Source organism: Chionomys nivalis, chromosome 2, assembly GCF_950005125.1.
Source record: "Chionomys nivalis chromosome 2, mChiNiv1.1, whole genome shotgun sequence".
Taxonomy (NCBI): domain Eukaryota; kingdom Metazoa; phylum Chordata; class Mammalia; order Rodentia; family Cricetidae; genus Chionomys; species Chionomys nivalis.
Window position 1 is genome coordinate 96,503,851 of NC_080087.1, and position 20,505 is coordinate 96,524,355.

A 20,505-nucleotide genomic window follows, 5' to 3' on the forward strand; every position below is an offset into this window, starting at 1 on the left:
ATTACCCCATTTCCTACTCTATATCACTCATACAGTGTTATTCTTTTTCAAAGCCTAATTGTCACCACTAGTTCCTTTATTCATCTTGGTGTCTGTGGCTACTACATGATGTTTACTTACACGTGAGGATTTGAAATAAGGAACTACAGATATGTAGAACATGCAGCATTTGTTTATGAATATTGATTACCTCATGCAATAGCTTCTTTTTTGGGTCCACTCATTTACTGGTAAACTTCATGATTTTATTTTATTTTTTTAAAAAACTGAATAGTAAGCCGGGCGGTGGTGGCGCACGCCTTTAATCCCAGCACTCGGGAGGCAGAGGCAGGTGGATCTCTGTGAGTTTGAGACCAGCCTGGTCTACAAGAGCTAGTTCCAGGACAGGCTCCAAAACCACAGAGAAACCCTGTCTCGAAAAACCAAAAAAAAAAAAAAAACTGAATAGTATTCCATAGTGTGTATCTGTCAGTATGTCCTGAACGTTTATCTGTTAAGGGATATTTTGATTGTTTCCATTTCTTTACTACTTGAGTTGCATGGCAATAAACATTGCAGAGCATGAATCTCTGGAGTAGTATGTTGTGTCATTTGAACTTAGGCCAAAGAATGGTATAGCTGAGCCATGTAGTGGATTTATTATTTATTTATTGAGTATTCTCCATAATGACTTCCAGAGTGACAATACCAATTTACATTCCCACTAACTTCTCAAATGTGTTTTTTTATCATTAACTTTACTGTGTTACTTGTTAGTTGTTTTGTTGATCTTAGTCATTCTGACTGAAGTGAGAAGAAATTAGAGTTGTTTTACATTGCATATTAATTGTTATGAGTGAAGAATACTTTTTGAGGTATTTCTCAGTCACTTTCATTTCTTTTCACAATTCTCTGTTTAAACCCCAAAATGGTTATTTCTTGGTTTGTGCTGGTTTGAATAAAAATGCTCCTTATAGATCATAAGTTCATAAGTTGGAATGCTTGGTCCTCAGTTACTGGAACTATATGGAAGGATTAGGAAGTGTGCCCTTGTTGAAACAGATGTGGGCTTGTTGAAAGAAGTTTATTACTAGGGGGTAAACATTGATGTTTAAAAATTCTATGCCAGTCAAGTCTCTCTCTCTCTCCCTCCCTCCCTCCCTCCCTCCCTCCCTCCCTCCCTCCCCCCTTCCCTCCCTCCCTCCCTCCCTCCCTCCCTCCCCCACCTCTCTCTGTTTCCTGCAGACTGCAGACCAGGATGAACTTTCTGATACTGTTCTAGCACAATGCTGGTCTTCTTTACATCATGACGACCATGGACTCACCCTTTAAAACATATAAGTAAGTCTTCCAATAGTAACTTGGAGAAATTATATCAGTTGTTTTCTTGATTTTTTTTTTTTTTAGTTATCTTTGTATCCTGGATATTACTACTCTGTCAGATAAATACCTGGCAAAGATTCTCTCCCATTCTGTGAATTTCTTTTCTTCTCAGTTGTTTGTTTCCTTAACTGTACTGACATCTATTAGTTTTATAATATCCCAGTTGTCAAAGGTTATCTTTAATTTCTTGTCAAGTGGATTTCTGCTCTGGAAGTCCTTTCTTACATGCATCTCTTATAGATACTTTCAGTGTTTTCTTCTAGAAGTTTTAGTGCTTCGTGTTTTAAATTGAGGTCTTGGGTTCATTTGGATCTAATACTTGGGGCTGGTGATAGATCTGGACCTAATTTCATTCTTCTGCGTGTAGATATCCATTTTTCTCAGCAGCACTTGTTGAAGATGCTGTGCACAAATGGCTAAGCTAGTTCTAGAGCTTGACTGCTGTGAAATGAACAACGGAGATAAATTTGCAAATATCTCTCTGATAAGACTTTGATGCTGTGACTATGTTTCCAGAATTAATATTTATAGGTCATATGCTATTTCTAGTTTTCTTACTAAATTCCAGAATTGCCACAAGAGTTTATATCACATCCAGCATTGGATAAAGTTGTTTCTTTTTGTTATGTTTTTTTTTTTTTGTGTGTGTGTGTGTGTGTGTGTTAGCGCCAGGCCTATCTAGGCTACTTAGCAAGACATTGCCTCCACATTAAACATAACAAAATGGTCTGAGCTTGTTGTCTACTGGTATCATTCTTTTATAGAATATGTGAGGCAATATATTCAATTTCTATTTTTTGTATCTTACAAAATAAATAAATAATTTATAAAAATAGAAAAGGACCAAGAAAAATATTAAAAATTACAAAAGTATTTACAATAGAAGTTACTAGGTAGAGATATTATTATTTAAAAGAAATGCTCTTCAAAAGTTTATCAATAAATTTTAAATCAGAAAAGTGTGTAGTTTGAAAGAAAATATGATCTTGTCTCTACACACACTACTGAACACTGAATTCTGAGATTAGTCCAAAAAAGACAAAAAACAAACAAACAAGCAGCATTTTAGGTTTCTTTTAGGAGCAGTTATTCAAAGGATTTTTTGCTGTTCTGATTCAGAACTGACACAATCTTGTGCTATGTTATTTATTCAAGATTGTGTTGTAGCACAATTTACTGTAGATGAGAAATAGATGTTTGAGTCTAAATGAGTAAGGAAGTATTTTGTTATCCAATAGAAAGAAGAGTTATGTCATGCAGAGAAGTCATATAGACTTGGCTAAGACTACTGAACCGGTTTGGATTTTCTTAGCAAAATATTCTATTGTGATGTCTACCTGCAGTATGAGTGGAACTGAACTTATTGCATATCACCAACATTGCCATTGGCTTTGGTTGGAAGGGGATTCAGTGTTAATATGAATGTAAGTCTTGTGAGAAATAAACTGATTTGCCTCGGACTTAGAAATCGCCTGATTGCCTCCTTATCCAGGACTCTGTGGTAAGCCAAGTGATCAGCTTGCAAAACAATATTAGTACAACCTTTATAGCTTGATACTTTTCATTAAATGAGATGTATTATTTAAGACCAGGACAGGTCTGAAGAACAAAGAAACATTCCAGAAAATACTAAAATTTCACAAAAACTAAAATATCTGAAGAGATTTTGGAAATAATAAGAGTAAAAGCATCCCATACAGGAAATGTCTGAAGCCATTTTCAAATTGAATGGACTGATTAAATCAGAGAAGCAAAATGTTCTACAAAGTACAAGTAATGGAATCAAGTTAAGTAGTAGAAAATAATTTTTTAATGAAGCCTACTTTATTGAGTGACATTATTTAGGGGAGTGACATTATAAAGGGGACTCCAAGATGGTCTGCAGACTTTAGCACATTTAGTAACATTAATGGGCAATTAGTATAAAGTATATTCAATATTTGTGAGTATCTAGAAGACACTAAAAGAGAGGAAATTTGAAAATATTCTCAAAGGAAAAAAAGAAAAATATGAAAATAAAACAGAAAAACCACATTAATTTATAAAAACAAAGTATGAATGAGCTGTTTGGCATCTGGTGAGAAGATGGGTCAGTTGGTTAAGGTACTTTCTACTATGCCTGATAACTTCAGTTCAAGACATGTAACCCATATGATGGAGGGAGAGAAACAACTCTACCGTTTTCTGTTCTAGCCTCCACAAGTACCCCTTGACATATGAATTCCCACCCTCACTTGCAAGCACACAACCAAATGGATTAACAAGTATAACAAAATGATAAAAAGAATTGTTTAGATGTACTGAATTGTAGATGCACACATTAGAAATATATGTACAAATGTCAAGAGAATCAATTTATTTTTAAATGAAATTTCAATAAAAATGTAAAAATATAAGAATATACATTGAGATAAAATCAATATCAAGTCATAAGGTAGATGTGTTTAGACTCAAACAACAAGAAAGACAATAAAAAGAAATTTTTTTAAATAGAGATACATAGAAATTTTCTAAAACATCTCCAATACAAACTAACCTCACTGTTACATATAGTACCAATACAAAGAAAGCCATACCTAGTTACACTGAAAACCATTGAAAGAAACAAACAAACAAAAAATAGGGTAACAGAAATAATCTGAGGAAGAAAATAAAGAAAAAAAGAGTATATTATACTAAAATTGCAGAAAAGTAAAATCAGGATATAATAATCTAACATAAAAAGCTCAAATTAATTTAGAATTAGAGCTGTAGCCCAATGGTAGCCTATGTGCACTCTTGTGTGACATATACAAACCCTTAGTCTGGGGTAGAGTGCCTAAAATATATTTCATCAAGGATTATTGGTACTGGACTGTGGTCCCAGTCTTGGGAGACAGATTGAGGAAGATTAGGAGTTCAACGTTACCTCTGCTGCATATTTAGCTTTAGGAAAGTCTGAGCCATATGTGACTTGTCTTTAACACAACTAAAAATATAACATGACAAAGTAAATTTAAAAACTTAAAATATTCAAAAAAATCTCTAGAAAATATGTATCTTCAGAAAGGATAAATATCAACTTCAAGCTAGCAAAATTTGAGAGCACTTTGAAGTCTAATTCTTCAGCAATTAATTCGACCATAAAAGAGGGATAAGATAAGAAAAACTATGCACTGCAAATATTTAAGTAATAAAATAATATTTTATTTTTTTACTTGATAATAAAGGTATTTTCCATAAATATATTCTAATCTTGTTTTCCCCTCCCTGATCTCTTTGAGATCCTCTCCACCGTTTTAACATTCTTTTTCATCACCTTATTTCTCTCTCTCTTTTTAAAAAGTTGTTTCCATTGTGCTATACATTTGTCTCCACTCCCCATCGCTCCCTCCCTTCTCCCATGTCCCCAACACTCCCAATTTACTCAGGAGTTCTTGTCTTGTTCTTCTTCCTATTTATATCCGGGTATGTCTCTCTAAGGTACTTTTTGTTTTCTAGGTTCTCTGGGGTATTGTAAGCTGATTTTTCTTTGCTTTATGTCTAAAAACCACTTATGAGTGAGTCCATATTATACTTGCCTTTTTGGATCTGGGATACCTCACTCAATAGGATTTTATCTAAATCCATGTGTTTGTCTACAAATTTCAATATGCCATTATTTTTTTAACCACTGAGTAGTACTCCACTGTGTAAATGTACCACATTTTTGTTATCCATTCTTTTGAGGGAAAAGAGTCAAAGAAGGATAGCTCATATTTGTCATAGGAAAAATCCATCAAGAGGAAATTTCAATTCTGGATATTTAAACCCCACTGCAAGGGCACCCTCATATGCAAAGAAACATTACTAAAGCTTAAATCACACATTAAGCCCCACAAACTAATAATGGGAGGCTTCAACATCTCACTCACACCACTGCACAGGTTTACCAGACAGAAACTTAATAGAACTTAATAGAACTTAATAAGAGAACTAACAGATGTTATGACTCAAATGGACTTAACAGACACATATAGAATATTTCATACAAACATAAAAGAATATACCTTCTTTTCAGCACCTCATGGAACTTTCTTAAATTTGACCACATACTCACTAACAAAGCAAACCTCAACAGATACAAAACAAAACAAAAAATAATAGAATAACTCCATGTATCTTATCGGATCACCATGACTTAAAGTTAGAAATCAATAGCAAAACTAATTTTAGAACGCCCAAAAATACATAGAAATTTAACAATTTTCTCTCTCCTTCTAAAAGAAACAAGCAGAAAAATAAATAAATAAATAGAAACAAACAGTAAAATAAAAAAAAATCACAGTCAAGCAATAATAAAACAAAATGAGCAAACTAGAAAAAATCTTAGAAAAAAAGAAGCCAAGATCTCAAAAATGTATAAACACATATACACGCACATACATACCACCTTTAAATTATAATATACAGGCAAAGACCAGAAAGTATATAAAAAAAGAAGAAATCCTGATAACAGATAATATGAGAGCCGGGCAGTGGTGGCGCATGCCTTTAATCCCAGCACTTGGGAGGCAGAGGCAGGCGGATCTCTGTGAGTTCGAGACCAGCCTGGTCTACAGAGCTACTTCCAGGACAGGCTCCAAAACCACAGAGAAACCCTGTCTTGAAAAACCAAAAAAAAAAAAAAAAAAAAAAGATAATATGAGAGTAAGAAATAATCTAATATTACCCTTAAGTTTATATTGTATTGGCCATTATTTCTAGGTAACATCTCTATCCTTAAATGTGGTTTGCATACACAATCAGACTCCCTTGGAGAAATTAATATTTTTGTAAAGCTTTATCAAGAGGAAATAACTTTCTGGCTATTAATGGGGACTCATGTCTACACCCTCATGTCAGTTCTGAACCTTTGTCTCTTTTAAGCCTCTGTAGGCCTGTATATTCTGCCAATTTCTATAAGTTCATACATATATCAGTCCTGTTGTATCTAGAGGACACTCTTTCTTTAGTATCATCTCTTCCTTCTGACTTTCACAATCTTCCTGCCTTCCTGTTAGCTTAATTCCCTGAGTTTTGAGAGGAGAGATTTGTTGAAGACAACCATTTAGGAGTGAGTTTAAAAAGTGTGCTGTGGAAGAGTCAATGTTTGTAAAAATGACCAAAATGAGTGGGACTGTTTGTGTTTATTTATTTATAAGGTGTTTACAATATTCACAAAATAGTCTGTTCCACAGTATTGTATACATATTTTCTTAAAAGGCTTTATTCAAAAAAATTCCACACTGCAAATACCCTCAAATTTTGTGTTCAATTAAGTTAACAAATATATCATCATCATCATCATTATCATCATGATTATCATTTTAAACAGTTCATAATTAAGATCAATAACAATTAGGGATTTTTGTGGTAATATAACACATTGTATTATGAAAAAAGTCCTTATACTTTAAAATACATTGAAGAGAATGCTTTCAAAGTAGAAGGCTCACAGTGAAAACTAAATACTAGTTAGAAAAATATTTCCACAAGTGAAACTACAACCACAGTTCTTTCATTATAAAAATCAAATGAGATTTGTTATCTTCATTGGTGGATTCCATAACTTATTATGAATATGTATAATCTGAGAAATCGCCATACTGATATCCAAAGGTGCTGAGCCAAATTGAAACAACCTTTCTCAAGACCCAGCAATACCACTCTTGAGTATAACCCCCAAGGATGTTTAATTGTACCACAAGGACATGTGCTCATTTATGTTCATAATAACATTGTTTGTCATAGCCAGAACCTGGAAACTACCTAAATGTCCCTTGACTGAAGAATGGATAAAGAAAATGTTGTACATTTATACAATGGAGTACTACACAACAGAAAAAAATAATGGCATCTTGAAATTTGCAATTTGCAGTCAAATGGATGGAGCTAGAAAACATCATATTGAGTGAGATAACCCAGACCTAGAAAGACAATTATCATAGGTACTCACTCATAAGTAGTTTTTTAAACACATAAAACAAAGAAAAACAGCATACAAATCACAATCCCAAAGAACCTAGACAAGAATGAGGACCCTAAGAGAGACATACATGGATCTAATCTACATGGGAAGTAGGAAAAGACAAGATCTCCTGAGTAAATTGAGAGCATGGAAACCATGGGAGAGGATTGAAGGGTAGGGGAGAGAAAGAAAGGGAAGCAGAGAAAAATGTATAGAACAACAAAATCAATAAAAAAGAAAATGTAATATCAAATCTATATAAAATCACATAGAAATAACAAAAATTGTAAATGCAGTCATAAGGTTAAGACAAGTTTAAATAGCCTCAAAACTAAATCCATTACAATAAAAGTATAAATTAACTGACTAATGAATATGTAACATATCTATGTATTAGCTAAATTAATATAGAAACCAATTTATTAGTAAAAGTATAACTTATAAGAACTTAATTATGTCCAGGAAATGTATTTAATAACTGAAAATTAGTCAATGCACTTGACCACATTAGTAAAATAAAGGAGACAAACATAATTCAATGCAGAAAGACAAAGTATTTTATTAAATTTCACATATATTTATTATTCAAACTCCATGTTTAATAGTGATGATAATGATGATGATGATAGAGCTACTCAGTTCTGAAATGAGTCATCAATAAAAGAAATAATAAACTAAACCCTAGTTTTAAATATTTTTTGACTGAGAATAGGAGCAAGAGAAAGATATTTCTAGAACCATTCTGCTCAATATTGCATTGGGTATTTAGTCAAAATGATAACAAGATTAAAAGAGATAGATGGAATCACAACTTGAAAGAAAGAAATTAAATCCTCATTATTCACATAGTAAAACCGTGATCAAAGTAATTAGTGAGCAAAAATTCCAACTATTGATCACAAAGGAGAGAACACATAACGGAATACAGAATCACATACTTGGGAATTTGGGGGTATAATCCTTCAGCGTTGAAACAAAGACAAATTTATCATTAATATTGAACAACATAACTAATTATGACAAGCATGAGATGTAGTTTGTTGATAGAACACTTATCTAGCAGGTACAAGGACATGACTCTGAACTCCAGAATAGCAAAGAGTTTTTAGAAATCATTAAAATTGGATGATACAATTTGTCATAGTGAAGAGATCAGCATATTTTAGGGAGCTATACCAGAAATGAAACATACAAAACACCTCTTGCACCTCTTATTCCTAAAACAATGTGGGGGAGTCCCCCGGGGGGGGGGGGGCTCACAGAGCAGCAAGCTCTGGCGGGTCCCCAGCGGTGCCGGGTGCCGGCTCCAGGGTCCGGCACCTGAGCGGCGGCAGAGGGAAGCCATGCGGCAGAATTCCCAATGCACGGTGGTTGTGAGCAGACCCATGGACACAGAAAGTAGTCCTAAAAGCATTTATTAAAAGGGGAGAAAGGGAGGGAGGGGGAGAGAGAGGGAGAGAGAGAGAGAGAGAGAGAGAGAGAGGGAGAGGGAGAGAGGGAGAAGAGAAAGAGAAAAAGAGGGAAAGAGTCAGAGAAAACGCGTGCGTACGCCGCCAAAGAAACAGAAGAGAGAGAGGCAAGATGGCGCGGGCAGGTCAGAGGTCAGATGGCGTGGGCAGGTCAGAGTGGGTGTGGCTTGTCCCTTAAAGGGACAGCAAAGCACAACAGCACCTAAGGCCGAGTGCTGAGGGAGTGCTTGACACACAAACATATCATATTAAAAATAACATTTTTTTTTTATTTTATATTCTCCATGACCTCTCATTAATATTAATAACCCAACATAAAACATGTTCCAATGTTTAGGAATTTTATCATATTTAAAAGTCAAGTGCTTCAAAAGTCAGTCTCTTTAAAAATAATCTAATGTATCTTTCAAAGTTCAAAAGTCTCTCTAATATACAAAGTCTCTCTTCTATGGATTCATATAAAATCAAAAAATAAGTGGCTCAGTTACCTTCAAGTCAGAGCAGAATCAAAGTCCGACAGTATAAGAAATTCAGATTCTACTGTTGGAAAATCAGGGTCATCTTTCGTTGAGGCACAATGAGGCCAAAGGTCAGAGAGTTTGCAACTTGTTTTTAGTTCATTCAAGGTTATTGTGCAACTAACTCAAGCAAAGGTCCCACCTGTGTGTAAACCAGAGTTCTGCTCTCAAGACTATTGTCAACAGGTATGGCTAGCTGCCACACCTCGTGTTCCTGAAACAGGGAAGTAGTTCGTTTCTACCTAAAACAAAAGTCTAAGGATCCAACTAAATTTCAGTTCCCTTTATGGAAATAACTTGTGATTCCACCCAGGGAGTGGTTTGCCTACCGAGTGTCTGGTCGAGGGCGTGAACGATAAATGTAGCCTCTGGCTTTCAATTTGTCTGTTAATGCAGTCTTTTGTCTTACTCCTGAGGTCAGGGGTATATTAACCAGTTGAAAATTAAACACAGGTGGATTTTCAATACTCACTGAATTTCCCTCCCGATACTATCCTATATGTTTCTGTGTTTTATTATTTTCTTTCGCATATTCGTATTCTTTACTATATTTCTAAATTCTCACACCTCCACTCTGGAAGAAAGGTATTTTTGTCGAGGTTGGCCCCCAACAATCTTGGCTCCAAAGGGCTGAAACAGTTCTATACTACTGTTTCTACCATCATCAACAACACAGGTAACTTAAACCTGTTTCTATGTGCTGACTCTGGGGAAACTGATGATAATTGTAAGTATTTTTTGGAGAAATAATAGTATACATATAAGTCACTGAGAAACGTCATCAAAATCTGTTCTAACCATACTAAAAGAAGCCAGTATTCAACTATATCACCACAAAATGAGAAGCCAGTATCTGACTATGTCACCTCAAACAGAAAGATTAAAATAAAATAAGTCAGGATATCATAACTAATTCAGCATAAAAACAGACTGAAGACATTGTAAGAAAAGTAACAGAATTTGAGCAAATTGCCACATGGATGGGAAAAAAGTGATTTTTTTTTAATAGATACAGCAGTGCCCACAAATGTTGTGAATTTTACATAGAGTAAATCAACTAAAATAAGGCACATAAATTTGAAATTGCAGAAATTATGTAAGAAGTTTGTGGGAAAAGAAAAAATTATTATATCAAAAATAGTAAATGTCCTCTCTAGATAGTACACATGGGATCATAATAACTCTTTGGATTTCCAAATTATGTAATGTGAATATTACAATCACATATTGAAGGAAACACACTCTGAGACTAGTGGACTGGCTCCTATATCAATTTAGCACTTGGCAGCTTGGTTAAGAAAATTGCTGAATTTGGGCTTAGCCTGGCTTACATAGAAAGAGACCCTCTGTCAACAAACAAGAGAGACACACACAAAAAAAAAAAAAAACAAGGAAGAAAGATAAGGAGCTGTTGTTATTTAAAAAAAGAATGCTGCAAGATCCCCGTGGCAGTAGGCAGCAGAAATGCTGTAGGTCCCAAATGGTGGTAGCAGGCCATGTGGTGGCAGGCAGCGGGCTCTGGGAGCAGCCAGTCCCAGGCAGAGATGGCTGCCTGTCCTCGAACAGTGGCTGGTCCCCTTAGGGAGACACATGGCAGGTGAGCAGGGGACAGAGACATGGATAGACACGACTTGCAGAGTGAGGATGAATGTTTATTCAGGGGGTTGTGGAGGAGGAAGGGTGAAGGAGAGCAGAGAGAGAGAGAAGTGGAGAAAGAGACAGAGAAGGGGGGAAGCAGAGAAGTGGGGAGGGAGGCAGAAGCGAAGCTGCCTCTCCTAGAGGAAGATGGAAAAGAGAGCAAGCTTAGGACAGAAGCAGAAGATCAGCCTGCCTCAGAGGATGGGGGAGGGAGTGGGCGTGGCTTGTCTCTTAAAGAGACAGAAAACCATAACAGGAGCAAATTATCTTAACATAGAGATGTATATTGCAGGCAAAAAGGAGGAAAAATTAGAGCCCTCTGAGTACTTTGACTTTAGAAATGTAGTTACAGGATTGGTACTTTTCTTTCTGTGGTTCAGTCTTGCTTTGGCACAGCAATTTGCCACACAGCATCTATACCTTTCTTTGAAAATGGCAATGAATATTCTGGGCTACTATATATTGGAAAGTATTAATTTGCTTTTGGATATTGTAGGGCTTTATAGTCTCAAGAGACGTACTTGAATCTCAGAAAAAAATGAACTTTGAAATTTATCTAACCAATGTTGAGACTGTAAAATAATACGGAGACTGCAATAGTTACTTTGACAAAACACTTTGACCAAAAGCAATTTTCTTATGGAATAAAGACTACATTTGGTCTCACTTTCCAGAGGAGAAACCTATAATGGTATGGGGACCAGGGACCTGAGAAATCACATCCTAAAACAAACCATAAAGCAGAGATAGCAAACTAGACATGGATCAAGACTATGAACTTTCCAGTGCCACCACAAACAACAACTCAGAGACTTTCTCCAGCAAGGTCACAGTTCCCTACAATATCCCAAAAACAATATCAACAACTGGACACCAAAAATTCAAATGCTTGAGCATAGGGGACCATTTCTAATTCAAACTAACATATGGAATGTACATTTAGATTAATAAATTTTGCATTATGCTATTACAATGAACCCATAGGATCCGGGAATGTGAACATGTTGGTTTGAATGACAAATATGCTCTAAATTCAGGTATTTAAACCTGAGCCCTGTTTGGAGAGGTGTTGGAGCCTTGTTAGACAAAATAGATCAATAGGGGTGGACTTTAAGTATTTATAGACTAACTCCCCTTGTATTTCATGATCTCTGTTTTCTGATGTGCTACTTGATACCACCTTCAAGTATGATAGACTCTTATTTGTCCCTCTTGAATAGTAAGTTGCTTTTGATTCTGGTCATCTTTTCCAACAGACTATTAATTCATCATATTGTAATAAAATTTTTGTTTGAAAAGCATTTAAGAACAACCTTAATGTTTTGAATAGCAGAAGTATAAGATAAGATTTTAAAAGCACAGCTTTTATTTTGAACAAATTATTTCATTACAGAAAATATTTAATGAAAAAAAAAGAAAAGGAACATTGTAAACAGCAGAGGTGATCCTGGACATAAGGGTTTATCTTTGAATTAGCTCTTATCACTGAAAGATACTGTGCCAAATTTCCCTTGTACTTGAACTATTAAAAGTCAAGCTTGTCAAGACTGCACACTGCAGTGTCAGACTGTCCTGTTTCCAACCAGTGTGTTGGATCCCCTGGCTCTGGGGTTACTGGTCGCTGTGAGCTGCATGATCAGGTTCTGAAAACTGACTGTTTTGAAGAGTACTGATTCATTACTGAACCACGTCTTTATCCCTCAAACTCCCCAATTTTTGAAGGAAGGTTGAATGTAAACAAAACTGGCCTAAATTGTGTTATAATCACGGTCAAAGAAAATCAGGTTGGTATAAAATCCCATAAAGGAAGCACTAGAAAGTTGTTAGTAAATGCCAGCTATTCAGTATTGATATTTAGTCTAAATACAAATAAATCAATCTTCCTACCTCATTTTAATGTTAAAATAACATCAAAACATTGTTATGATTTCTATAGAAAAGTTCAAATTAGTTTTAGAGAATATTTATCATGTTTTAGTTTATGAGTACTGCATAAAGAAATCTGTTCTAGCCTTCATCGGCCCCTGGGTGGCCATTGCATAACTCCATAAACTTGATTTTTAAAACACAGTAGTCTCCCCCCAGTTGTGGAGCCTGGAGAGGGAGAAATCAAAGTACTTCTCTATTTAACTTCTTACTAAAACTTCGCTTTTGACTCATTAATGATTGTCTTCCTACTGGCACCTCATACAGATTATAGAGAACAGTCCATGGTTCATTTTAAGGTCACAAATCGTACTCTATAGGGCCATATGTATTTATGATGATCTCATTACACCTTAGTTATTTTGTCCAAACTCATCATCAGGTAGTTACATCACTAGTTAGCTGGATATTCAAAAGATAAATCACTCCGCTGTATGTGACAGAACAATAAAAAAAGAAACTGGAACTCTATAATTCCAGTGCAGAAAACTTCTTCATTGCCATTTTAATTCATAGCTCTACCAACATCCTTATTGTCTCACTGAAGACAGAAAGCATGAGAAGAGAGTGACCAGTGATTGTAGTTCTTACTTTCAGCCTCATACATGACATTATGAAGACCTAAATTTTTAATACACAATGAAAAATAAATGTACCGAACTTCATAGATTACTATGCACATGTTAAGATGTAAAAACACATATCCCTATATAGATTTTGTGATATATAATTAATTATATATTAATATATGTATATATCCATGTGTCCTCAGATAGTCAACTTACCAACAATGAAAAGATGGGTTCTTTGAAGATAGTATCATCTACATTTCTGCAATATTGCACTATTTCAATAGATCAGAGCGGGGGAGGGGCGGCTGAGGAATCAGATATCATTCACTTTAATTGTCCTTTTAAGTTTTTTCCAGTCTATTCTTGCCATTGTCAGGGTTCTGAACAATCTAGATAACAACTTCGCACCTGTCCAAAGGGCTTGGGCTGTCTTTGAGCATAAGCTACCTCTGCCACAGCTTCCACAATAGCTGGGACTATAATTCTGACTCCAGAACCAGCTCTATTCAGCTATAAAAAGTGCGTGAAATAGCTCTGTGAGACTGAGTAAACTTAAGAATATCTAAATTTTATTTTAACTATGAAATATTTTGGATGTCTTCATTCATAGTCTTTCTTATAGTGTCTGTTATTAAGTGTCTTAAAATTTTTGATAAAATCTAACTCAGTTAATATTCCTTTAATGTATCATTCTTTTGATTAGATGTTAAAGAATGTTTTGCCAAATCTTTAACCACAAACATTTTTCCCTACATTCGCTAAATAAATTAATTTCTTGTCTCTACATTTGATTCTTTGCCATGTTTTTAGTTAATATTATGTACGATATGGAAGATAGATGTCTTACAGTTGATATCAAGTTGGTAGTTTCTAGAATCAATGAGAAGACAAAGCTCTAAGAAGGGGTATTCATATTGTGTCAATGGAATTGGGAAATAGTCAATATGTACCATAAATTTGTGAGCTGGAGGCCTGAGTTGAGATGAGTTGAGTATATTCATTCATTCCTTCCTGTTCTTTGTATTTTCAATGTGACAAATGGTATCTATACCCTGCCACCACGGTTTCACTGTTCTGGTAAACTGGACATCAAAACCATCAGGCAAAATAAAACCTTTCATCTTTAGTTAGTTTTGTCATGTGTTTTATAAGGATTAGACAAAAAACAAAAAAATAAATTATTTGATTTTATTTTGACTCTGAGCATTGGATTCAGAGCCACATGAATATTAGACAACTGGTCTACCAGTAAGCTTCATTCCTATTTCTATAGTTGTTTTTTTCTAAAATAACCAATCCTCAGAACTATTAGATGAAAAGTCTTTCTTCTCTATTGATTTGTTTTTGTCAAATGGTCTTCTGTAAGATATTTTTCCTTCCTTTAGTCTATCAAATTGCTTTTTGTTTTTATACAACCTTTAACAGTAGTGATCATTTTGCCTATATTTAACTCTTGAACTGATATATTGATGTGCCTAGATAAATTTGTATAGCAACAGGACTTTGTACTTATATAAAAACTCACAATTTTCAGACATGAGTAAGGAAAATCCATATTTAAATGGACCTTGATGGATTGTTTGGTGTAAACTAGTGGGGAGTATAGTTATTCTTTTAGCCTTGATGGAAAACTGGGCCTCCTTATTGAGGAAGGCCATTCTCCTCTACTCAGCACGCCATTTTTTGTGGGGGTGGAGTACACAAGGACTAATGAGGAACGGTGTGGAAACTCACCAAAACAGTGATATCAGCAAAATCCTTCATGGTGATCAACACAGCCTGATCATTCTCATGTAAGGTATATATTTAAATAAATAATCTATATAATCAATATTTTGTTTGCCTCATATATCCATATGTCAATATTTCTTTGGATTAGTTCTCTATGAATTTAGCTTACATCTACTATAAAATGGGTTAAATTGTATTTAGTCTTCTCTTTATCAATATATAATAAGTAAAGTTAAATATATATTTGGTATTGATAAGTATCTTCAAATAAATATCCTGTTATGTACAGTGCTAACCAATAGCATCAGAATAATGGAACACCAACAGCTTAATATATGTTATGATAAATGCACTCTTATACCAATTTAGAATACAGTTAACCATAAAGAAAATAATCATATGCATTGAGGAAGTTATAAAGCTGTGAGAAAACTTTTGAAGTGTGATAGGAATATAGTGCTGTAAGCAATAAATAAAAGTGAAAAAGAGGCTTATCAACATTGATATGATTCAGCGATTCATTTAAGTATAAATCAAATCATTATGGAGATTTACTGGATAAAAACATTATCTATTCTCTGGATAAGGGAAACTCAGAAACTCAGAAAGCAGCTTTCTATTATTAGATAATGTATTTATAGCAAGTTATTTCCTATAATGGTACAAAGAAATTGCCACTTTATGATTTCCATCAAATTCTTCTGATTCTTCTATATCAACTGTTTGCAATAGGTACCAATATTTTTCACAGGTCAGTTATTATTGGCAAGAAAATTACAGTGACTCATTTTTTCTGTTTACACATTTTATGTATGTTAAAATCATACACTGAACAAACATATGTTACAGGAATATAAATATCTCATTTTGTGCAGCATCAGAAAACACAAATCTACTTTGAATAAGAGTAGTGTTGATACTGAAGCTCAGTAGAAAGATTATGTCTTTGAGGGTCTAGGCATCGTGTCTCAATTGTACAAATACAGTCTCGTTTCCCATCATTATAAATCACCACTGTTTTAAAATGAGTATCAATATTCAAAGGTGTATTGGAGATAAGCAAAGTTTTATAATTAAACTTATTTTAATATTTTGAGTAACTTAAAAAGGAGAGTGACAAGTTTGACTTTGATCACACACCAACATTCATGAAAACAGAAGTATCATCGTGGAAAGTGCTAACAGATCTTTAATTCTGTTTCGATTTTACATATGCTGATGATCAGATTGAACAAGTTAAGTTCTGAAGATGACTTCAAGGTCATAAAAGTAGAGTTCTAGTTTATTGGAAAAGATGAACATTTAGTGAGGGATAAAGAAATAAGAATTTCTATAGGACTGAGTGAGCATTAGAAAAGGTCACAGGATCATTATGCCACCATTTTGAGTGGTATGTTGAAATAACAATGATTTGACATTTTGTTGCAATGTTTCTGAAGAAATTGGAATACTGAAGGGATGGTTGGGGACACATATAGTTTGACACACAAAAAAATCAAATTTATATAGATATTCCTCATCCCCAATAGTATTTTATAGTTCATGACAAAAATCTAGAAATTATATTACTTATTTATCTTTTTTTTCACTAGCCATACTCTTCCCCATGTCACAAAGTGCATCAGTGAAATGGAAGATGCAGTCACTCTACTTACCTGGTGAAAGTCTTTTCACTGTGATGACATTTGGAAACTCTCTGTGTCACCAATGTTTTAATATTTCCATAAGGTAACATACACAGTTACAATATTTTTATTGCTGGAACTCTCAGAAATTAAGATACCAATATTCAGTTGGTTACTTTATAAAAGAAATATGGTTTTTAAATGCACTAATTTACAGTAGTAGCAATGTAAGGCCATCAAGTTTATTTTCAACTTGAATGAATGTTTAACGTCATCGTTATGGCACTATATATAGAATTTTAACAAATTGTTTTTTTCCTGAAAAAGTATAGTCAGTATATTTAAAACTATACATATAAGAATAGTGCATTATATTTAGAATCTTCTATGCTTGTAAACAGCAAGATTCATTAAAGTGTGAACTCCTAAATTAAACAGTAAAACACAAATGTAGTGGAGACAGAGTCCTTAAGTAGAATGTTTTGGAAAGCACTGTAAAAAATAAGGTCTTTTGTAACCATACTGCTTAAAACATTTATAATGGAGTTACAAAACTCAGGGGGAAATGTGGAACAGAGTATTTTATATTCAAGCCTTCTGTTCTAGATAAAAATGAAGGCATTTCTTTTTTAAAATTTCTGTTTTTTCAGTTACTGAAGACATTAAGTTTTTATAGGCCTAAGCCTAAATTGAGCTGAATTGATATCATTTAACCAAATTTCTTATTAATATAAAAAAACATTTTATTGAAGTCCTCTCTTATCTAAATAGATATTTTTGTATCTAAAGAAATGAATGTTATAAATATATTCCAGCAGCATTAATTTTTCACCTTTAATTTTTCACTTCCTCTCTTGTATTATTAGTTGTGAGTCTATGGAGAAACTTTTGGTGATATTTATTGAGATTTGAAGAAACAAATTTTTGTGAAAGTCTATCTGGGGTCTCTCGTAGTTATTTAAAAGTTTCTCCCTGCTTCTTCTTCTGGAAACACCACATGACAGATGACACGGGTGCAGCGGGAGGGCCTGGAGGACCCAGGGGCCCAAGATTAGGAGGCCTTGGCAGTCTGAGGGGTCGAGGCTGTGCGAGGCCGAGGCCACGGGGCTCCCGGAGGTAAAGCTGAAGACAAGGAATGGATTCCCGTCACCAACCTGGGCCGCCTGGTTAAGGACATGAAAATCAAGTCCCTAGAGGAGATCTACCTGTTCTCCCTGCCCATTAAGGAGTCTGAGATTATTGACTTTTTCCTGGGAGCTTCCCTACAGGATGAGGTTCTGAAGATCATGGCTGTGCAGAAGCAGACTAGGGCAGGCCAGCGGACCAGGTTCAAGGCTTTTGTCGCTATTGGGGACCACAATGGTCACGGAGGTCTCGGTGTCAATTGCTGCAAGGAGGTAGCCACTGCCATCCGAGGGGCCATCATCTTGGCCAAGCTTTCCATTGTCCCTGTGCAGAGAGGCTACTGGGGGAACAAGATAGGCAAGCCCCACACTGTTCCTTGAAAAGTGGCTGTGTTTCTGTGCTGGTGCATCTCATCCCTGCCCCAGAGGCACGGCCATAGTCTCCGCTCCTGTGCCCAAGAAGCTACGGATGATGGCTGGCATTGATAACTGCTACATATCAGCTAGGGGCTATACTGCCACGCTGGGCAACTTTGCCAAGGCCACCTTTGATGCCACCTCTAAGACCTACAGCTACCTGACCCCCGACCTCTGGAAAAAGACTGTGTTCACCAAGACTCCTTATCAGGAATTCACTGACCATCTTGTGAAAACCCATACCAGAGTCTCTGTTCAGAGCACCCAGGCTCCAGCTGTGGCCACCACATAAGGGTTTTTATACAAGGAAAATAAAAGTGAATTAAGTCTGTAAATAAATAAATAATTAAATAAATGTTTCTCCTTATTACTATTCTTTAAAAACATTACATTAAGAAAACTGAAGATTCTGTTTTGGATTCTTAGTCATCAACCCAGGTCACCTTGACAAAACAGTTTTTAGAATCCACTCTGAGTTGAGGAACAAAATATAGTACTGCACCTTCTGTCTCCTTGGGAAGAAGAATTCAGCTCCTCTCTGTCATTGTATCTTCGGAGACAACTAGCAGAGTATGTCTCTATTCTTCACTTTGTCATTATCTAAGTTCAAAAGTGACCCGGTTAACACATTGCCATCTTTCCATGCTCTTTCATCTGTATCAGTGGGTTTTCTTCCCTCCAATTATACTTACAGGTAAATGAATCATGTGATACAAAACATAAATTAACTTTGTGAAAAAAAATCAATCAATCAAACAAAAAAACTCTTGAAAGAAAGTTATGTGTTTTTGTGATTTGTGTGTGGCATGTGTGTCTGTTTGTTTCTTGTGTTATTTATTTGTTTCATTGGTTTGTTTGACTTTTATTTTTAAAGTGGGAGAGAAGGAAAGAGTGTGGTTGGTTGTTAGATGGGAAGTATCTGGGAAGAGTTAGGGAAGGGTAAAAGTAAATCAGAATATACTCTATAAACTTTTTCCAATGGAAAAAAAATAAACCTTAAAAAAGAAGAACTTAGCCGGGCGGTGGTGGCGCACGCCTTTAATCCCAGCACTCGGGAGGCAGAGGCAGGCGGATCTCTGGGAGTTCGAGGCCAGCCTGGTCTACAAGAGCTAGTTCCGGGACAGGCACCAAAGCTACAGAGAAACCCTGTCTAGAAAAACAAAAAAACAGAACAAAACAAAAAAAAAAAAAAAAAAAAAAAGAACTTAATAGATTTTTTTCTGGATCCTGATAACAGGTTTCTCCACCAATGCAGGACTCCAAATCAACCTGCATTGAAAAAGTAAAAGATCTGATTTATTTGAGCAGAGCAACTCCTGGGTGAATTCTCTAGTCCCAGAAATTGAGGCTGGAGAAGTCAAATATCCAAACTAAAGCAGGGAGTTTATATACCCTGTAGGTGAGGGGTGATGATGTGTCCCCCACAAGGTGGGTTTGTGTCCAAGTATGGTCAAAAACTGACACTTCAGGTAGGGAATTGGGCTGCTGGCAACTTAAGGGGAGGAACTGCCACAACCACAAAGAATGTGGACCTTGGCTTTTTGGTGGTTTTGTTGAAAATTCTCTGAGAGAGTTGGGTTTGGAGAGACAAACCCCATGACATGGCTACTCATACCATGCTGGAGTGAACAGGAGGTTCCAAGTGAATAGAATTGCATAAAGAAAGCAGTTTAACATTTCTCAGACTCTTACCTTAGTCATCGGAGGATTTGCATAGCATTTGTAGATGAGTCTCTCTGTTAGCCTGAAATGAAAGAACTACTTCAAACTTCATAGGGAACTTACTTATCTCAGTTATGCATTTACCATATTTACTGTTATAATCATTCTTTTTCTTCATAATGAACTGATCAATTTCCACATAGCAAAACTTACTTGAATTTGAAATCCTGAACTCTCACTGAATTTTGTCACTCTTGGTGTATTAACAATAAAATCTGACATAATTATATAGCAAGTACTCAAATATATGTGCTTTATTTTTTGGCTATTGTTTATATTCCATTAATCTGTTTTTATGTCATCCTGCAGTTATTGTATAAACTGTATATTTTCTTAAGAATTTTTTGAGTTAATCTTGTAACCTGCTACATTACTGAAAGTTTTGAGTCATAGAAGTTCCTTGGTAGAATTTTTAGATTCGCTTATGTAAACT

The 20,505-nt window shown here is 35.2% G+C and overlaps 1 pseudogene; it reads left to right on the forward strand.

The window, feature by feature from the left end:
- The first annotated feature begins 17,806 nt into the window (after window positions 1-17,806).
- On the forward strand, window positions 17,807-18,642 carry LOC130869945 (40S ribosomal protein S2-like; annotated as a pseudogene).
- Window positions 18,643-20,505: the final 1,863 nt, after the last annotated feature.